Consider the following 7,359-nt stretch of genomic DNA (forward strand, 5'->3'; position numbering starts at 1 on the left):
TTCATAATGACCTCTGCCTCGTAAAAGACTAAACGTCAATACAGAGAGCATGCATGCGTAACGTGAACTGCATGCATAGCGCGCGATAAATGCAAATTCACGACCACACGACCACGCTGTCTGTGATTGGCTGTTGCTTAGCCCCGCTTCTCCTTAGCCCGGTTCGGATTCACACTACGCAGCTTAGCACCACAATTGCCCGGCTAACCCCGCAATTGCCCGGCTAACCCTGCTATTTTGCAGGGCCAGATAGTCCCGTACTATTTGTGGGGTTAGCCCACTTTGGCAAAACGTAATGTGAACAGAAAGCCGGCTAAAATTACCCCGGGTAATTGGTGGGGCTAAGGAAGGAATTGGTGGGGCTAAGAGCCCCCTTAGCCCCACCTATTTCCCGGGGTTAAGCAATATTTGGTAGATGTGAAAAGGGTATTATGAGATCTACAGTGTACATCTGAATACATTCTTTAGCGTTGCCAAATCCTGCATCCAGAACTAAACTAAAAGTACTATTCTCCACTGCCAATGAACTAAATGAGTGTAATGTTGCTGTCTTGCAAGTCAAAAATATGACTTTTAGAATCCTCAGATCCTTAGAATCCTTCACAAAAACAAATACCTCAGTCTTTTTTTTTTTAAACATAAGAAATTAAAAGATAAACAACAATTCAGAGACTGGAAGTATAATGAAAATTTACTTCTGACAACTTTGATTCATAATCTTTCCCCTTTTTAGGGGTACTACAATAAGTGCAAAAAATGAAAACGTATCAAAATCAGAACATCCTCTGAACATAAAATTTGCTCTACCTTCCTTCTTTTATGGAGTACTACAATAAGTTACAAAATGAAAACGTATCAAAATCAGAACATCCTCTGAACATAACATTTTCTCTACCTTCCTTCTTTTAGGAGTACTACAATAAGTTACAAAATGAAAACGTATCAAAATCAGAACATCCTCTGTACATAAAATTTTCTCTACCTTCTTTCTTTTAGGAGTACTACAATAAGTGAAAAAAAAATGAAAACGTATCAAAATCAGAGCATCCTCTGAACATAAAATTTTCTCTACCTTCCTTCTTAATAGGAGTACTACAATAAGTTACAAAATGAAAACGTATCAAAATCTGAGCATCCTCTAAACATAACATTTTCTCTACCTTCCTTCTTTTAGGAGTACTACAATAAGTGAAAAAATGAAAACATATCAAAATCAGAGCATCCTCTGAAAATGACATTTTCTATGGATATAAGGAAATTTAAGTTCAAATCAAAAGAATGTTTATGTTCATTACACTCTAAATATCTTAGACAGACAAAATCTAAATGCAAGGAATTATCTGCCTGATTTTCGAACTGTTTTACAGTTATATCCACATTCTCTCCTTTCATTATTTTACATAATAAATAATTGCCCCAGTGACTATGGCCAGTCTAATAAGTGCTATTTTCGTTCTAAGAAGTGCCCCTTATCATCCCTGATGAGTGCTGCTTTCTAGGTATGAGAAATGCCCCTGCTGAGATTTGATAAGTGACCCTTCAACTTTGAAAGATGCCCATTTCCGTTTATAATAAGTCCACACGTGATGTCTTTGCATAACACATGATTTATGCTTGCAACAAATGGACTCAAAGAACATGTGATAAAAAAATAAAAAAAATGCCAATGGATGACCTAAAACAGGTGACGTAACCCACCCCCTCTCAAAACGGAACAAAATTTCGGGACCAAAAAAGAAAGTGTCCTCTCCCCCCCCCCCCCCCCCCCCCATCCCCCCCCCCCCTTATTCAGCGGCTGGCTGAGTCGTTGCGAAATTTTTGACCTCATTTTAACCCCCCCCCCCCCCCCCCCTTGAAAAAAATCCTTCGTACGCCACTGGTAGTAACAGAAAAAGCCTGATCAGAACAAAATGTAGCCCTCCGTACAGATTTTCTACTGCTATCCGGAGTTCAATACACGCAGAGTGGATATGAACTACCAAAGTGAAATACATATGAATACGAACCCAAACGAACGAAGCTACATGCACTTCTTTCAACACTAATATGTTCGTTCATATAGGCTGACCCTTCTACATGAAAAGACATGCGTTTCGGCTTCATACTAATAAAGTAATTTTGTCATAATATTAACAATTGTATTATTGTCTTAAGATCATCACACCACTGATTAAATGTGATATTCTCAGTTATTACTACTAATTCAAAACAAGATTTTCTCCGCGGAAAATAGTGGTCAATTCAGCTGCAAACAATCAATTATTGAGGAATTAAGGGGGTCATTTAAATAGATCAGAAAAAAGAGTAGGGCCTTATGTGATAAACAGAAACAAAATAAACCAGTTGAACACATGCAAGAAAACACGATGATCGTTAATAATTAGTTTTGTTATATTTCCGGCTCATTTTCTTCGTGAAAGTGATACATATACTAAACATAACGGCATTCAGACCGCTTGCTAGCTTTGAGAAATTTACATCATCTATATACGATGTCATGAAGAAGAGGTTGGCGAATTTGCTACTTTCCAGCTGACAGAGTCTTAATCTTCTCTTTAAACCATGAACAAAGTTATCAAATCAATAGTAAACATCAAATAATACAGGTACATGTATATTTAAAATGAATTCACCAACCCAAATTAAGCGCCTTTAGTTAAAGGCTAGGTGTCAATTGCCCATTGTAAACTAGAGCAAAAAGACCATCTGAAGTGCAAGTTGTTTGATACCCTTAGCATTAAAATCAGGTTATTATTAATGGCTATTACCAGTATTATAACTTGTATTGTTAATTTTATTATTATTGTTATTATTATCATTATTACTGGGGCTACCAACATTATGATTATTAATATTATTCACCTACTAAAGGTTTGTACAATAAACTCACATTAGATGATTTATCGTCTTCACATGTTTGCAACATTCGACGAGTTCAACGAAGTCTTCTTCGTCTGTTCCCTTCACTCTAGACAGACAGAGCCATTGTAGGTTCTTGGTTTGTTCTCTGATCAGAAGACCCAGTCCTCTCATCGTCTCTCTCGATACACTCTTCTTCTCTGATGGGAGTGATGGTGGTGCTACAAGGTTGATTTGCGTGAGCTTCTGTCCTCCGGCCCGACGAAGACTAGCCGTGATCTGAGGTATGTCTCTCTCTGCATCATCGATAGTGATATCGATATCTCTCAAGCCAGGAAGCGATGAGAGCAGACCTCCATAGCTTTGTGACGTCATACTCTCAGCTAATAGCTTTGTGACGGATGGAAGCTCAGGAGGAGATGGAGGGAAACTGAGAGAGGAGTCTGAGATGGTGAGACGGTTCAGTGAAGTGAATGATCTAAGACAGGACCACAACTTTTTGGTCATCTCGGTAGATAGCTGGTATTTCTCTACACGGAGTTGACCATCATCCTGGAATTAGAAAGTAGTTTAATATGTCAGCCGCATAATAAACAACACATATTGGAAATGGTTAGAATTTAAAGAAAGGCACCTTGGTATATTAAGTTGACTTTAGAATTCAGAAGCCAAAAATAAATAAAAATTATATTAAATACTATACCTGTCCTTTAAATAAATTACTGCCCTCTCCCCCTCAGGAAACGAGCGTTCTTTTGTATAACTTCTTCAACTCTTTCCTAATCCATTCATCCCTTTAAAACTTTATCCCAGAGCTAGAACCTTACTTACATACTAAACACACCGGTATACTCTACACTGTAAAATATCTTTAGTTATTGCTCGCCAGACGACTAGGAGCCGCCTGTTTGTTTGATGCGATTGTAGAATTTACATTTCAAACACATCCATGAATACACAATCTTTAGTGACATCCATCATACAAACCGAGCTTTCTCATACGCGCCGAAAAGGGCGCACAATATTAAAGTGTGTAGACTTTTTACATACACGTACTCTCCACTTCACGAAACCATTATCTCCCTAAATGTATCTTTCTGTAACAAAATATCTGTTCTAACTGAGTGCCCTATGACAGCTATTCTACAACAAGAAGGTTACGGGTTGTAATAAAAAGAAGAAAACAAACAACAACAACTTCAGATCCACGTAGCCAGAATAAACATTACGCAAACTTTACACAAAATATTTGAACTTTGCTGCGATGAAGTCCCAACGTACAATGACTCCACAAACATCTTTATGTAGTATAACTCCCTCACAATGTCAAGATATTAATTAAGCTGTAAAACAATGTTTCTTGATTAAAATCGACTGATAACCTATTCCCGTTTGAAAATTATATGCAAATTAACAAGTCACAACATTCGCCTGTGTAACTCAGGCAAAATATAGTAATGGATTTCCGTACGAAACAATGGAATCACTTAAATGCCGAGCAGATATAAGTCCCATCACTCAAATGTCTAGCTGCCTTTCTCTGTTTGTTCCTTTCTTTCTAGCTCCTTCTCTGATCTCTTTCATCCCCCCCCCCCCCCGTGTATTCTGTTAAGTACATGTACACTTTTCTAGAGGCATCCGTTTTAGCTGACTCATGTTTCATGTAATACCCACGTACATTGTTCTCCCTCCCCCTCCTTCTTCCTCTCTTTCTCTCTTCTCCTCGTTCGCTCTATCTTTACCAGCTTTCTTTGCTTTTCCTCAATCTATCCCCATCTAATATTCTCCTGTGTATTACCTCATTTTGTTTTCAACGGCTGTAATCAGTTATTGGACAATTAAATAATTTACCGACTGAATGTTTTGATCATACTATATGTTCAAAATTAGTGACTGTTTACAATATCTTGAATTCATAATATTATATCTTTGTTATGTTATTAATCTTTGTTTTCCTTATCTTTGTTTAGTATGCTATTTATGAGTTAACCAGGTCGACACATAAATTATATGCGTTGTTTTATTGTGGAGAGCGCTCAGGGATAGCAGTTTTTTAAACTAAAGAGGAAAGCCTGCTTTAAATAAAACGGTAAAGATGATATAAATAAATATGGCCAATTTATAGATCAATCTCTTTGTATTACATACATTAAATTTTGATCTGCGAATGGCTTATTTTTTCATGTACACAGGCAACCTGTCTCTTTATTGCATGATATGACGGAGCGGTGGGTTGGTGGATGGCCCTGAACATACCGGCAATTCACGGTTTTTTTTATGTTTTCAATTTTATTGTCAATCTTTTGTTAATGTAGGGTCATCGAAAGCATAATCTTATAATATTGTAGTTTACATGTACATGCAGCACCTACATCCAATATATTATAACAATAAAAAGGATGCCACTATATTTTTCAAGCACGATATACACATGATATACATTTAAATAAATTTATGTTACATTGTTTAAAGATGTACTTGCATTCCGTATCAGGACATTTACCCCCTGATCAATCACGCCCGGAAAACTACCCCCAAGGACAACATCCCCCTAAGGACAATTACCACCCGAAAATTACCCTCGAGGACATTTACCCCCTACCTCTGAAAATGAGCCCCTATGATAATTACCCCCCCCCCCCCCACCCCTGGAAAATTACCACCTTTAAAGTTCACTGTAATAATACTTCGGTTTAAATTGTTTCGGGGGTTAATTGTCCTGGGGAGGGGATGATTGTCCGAGAGTGTAATTTTCAGGGGGGGGGGGGGTAATTGTCCTTAAGGATTAATTGTCCCGTTTGTAATTAGCCGGGGGATGATTGTCCAATGGTTAATTGTCCCAGAACCCTTGTATTCATGTAGCAATCGATGTACTTAGTAAGTAACTTACATGCAAGGCAATCACCCCGAGTGACTTCTTTGGATTGTGAAGACCAGTGATGTGACGGCTTAGTCTACCGTCTGCGTTTGTACCACAGCCAAGAAGCCTGCAACATAACAATAATGTGTAAATTGCGTTAAAAAGAGAGAAATGGAAAGAAGATGTTAATTACATCCATTTGTAGATGATTACATGAACGGTTAAAGTGTACCGATCACCTGAATATTATTTATGTGTTTTGTTATGAATGTACCTACCCTCTATTTTAAATAAAACTTGAGTAAATAAATAATAAATAAATAAATAATTGCCCCAGTGACTATGGCCAGTCTAATAAGTGATATTTTCGTTCTAAGAAGTACCCCTTATCATCCCTGATGAGTGCTGCTTTCTAGGTATGAGAAATGCCCCTGCTGAGATTTGATAAGTGACCCTTCAACTTTGAAAGATGCCCATTTACCTTTCTAATAAGTCCACACGTGATGTCTTTGCATAACACATGATTTATGCTTGCAACAAATGGACTCAAAGAACATGTGATAAAAAAAATAAAAAATGCCAATGGATGAGCTAAACAGGTGACGTTACCCCACTTCCTCTCAAAAAGGAACAAAATTTCGGGACCAAAAAAGGAAGTGTCCTCTTCCCCCCCCCCCCACCCCCCCCCCCCCTTAATTCAGCGGCTGGCTGGGTCGTTGCGAAAATTTTGACCTCATTTTAACCCCCCCCCCCTTGAAAAAAATCATTCGTACGCCACTGGTAGTAACAGAAAAAGCCTGATCAGAACAAAATGTAGCCCTCCGTACAGATTTTCTACTGCTATGCGGAGTACAATACACGCAGAGTGGATATGAACTACCAAAGTGAAATACATATGAATACGAACCCCAACGAACGAAGCTACATGCACTTCTTTCAACAATAATATGTTCGTTCATATAGGCTGACCCTTCTACATGAAAAGACATGCGTTTCGGCTTCATACTAATAAAGTAATTTTGTCATAATATTAACAATTGTATTATTGTCATCACACCACTGATTAAATGTGATATTCTCAGTTATTACTACTAAATCAAAACAAGATTTTCTCCGTGGAAAATAGTGGTCAATTCAGCTGCAAACAATCAATTATTGAGGAATTAAGGAGGTCATTTAAATAGATCAGAAAAAAGAGTAGGGCCTTATGTGATAAACAGAAACAAAATAAACCAGCAGAACACATGCAAGAAAACATGATGATCGTTAATAATTAGTTTTGTTATATTTCCGGCTCATTTTCTTCGTGAAAATGATATATATACTAAACATAACGGCATTCAGACCGCTTGCTAGCTTTGAGAAATTCACATCCTCTATATACGATGTCATGAAGAAGAGGTTGGCGAATTTGCTACTTTCCAGCTGACAGAATCTTAATCTTCTCTTTAAACCATGAACAAAGTTATCAAATCAATAGTAAACATCCAATAAGACAGGTACATGTATATTTAAAATGAATTCACCAAACATAATTAAGCGCCTTTAATTGTAGGCTAGGTGTCAATTGCCCATTGTAAACTAGAGCGAAAACACCATTTGAATTTCAAGATGTTTGATACCCTTAGCATTAAAATCAT

This window comes from Strongylocentrotus purpuratus, unplaced genomic scaffold (assembly GCF_000002235.5).
Source record: "Strongylocentrotus purpuratus isolate Spur 01 unplaced genomic scaffold, Spur_5.0 spur5_scaffold_20, whole genome shotgun sequence".
In the NCBI taxonomy this organism is placed as follows: Eukaryota; Metazoa; Echinodermata; class Echinoidea; order Camarodonta; family Strongylocentrotidae; genus Strongylocentrotus; species Strongylocentrotus purpuratus.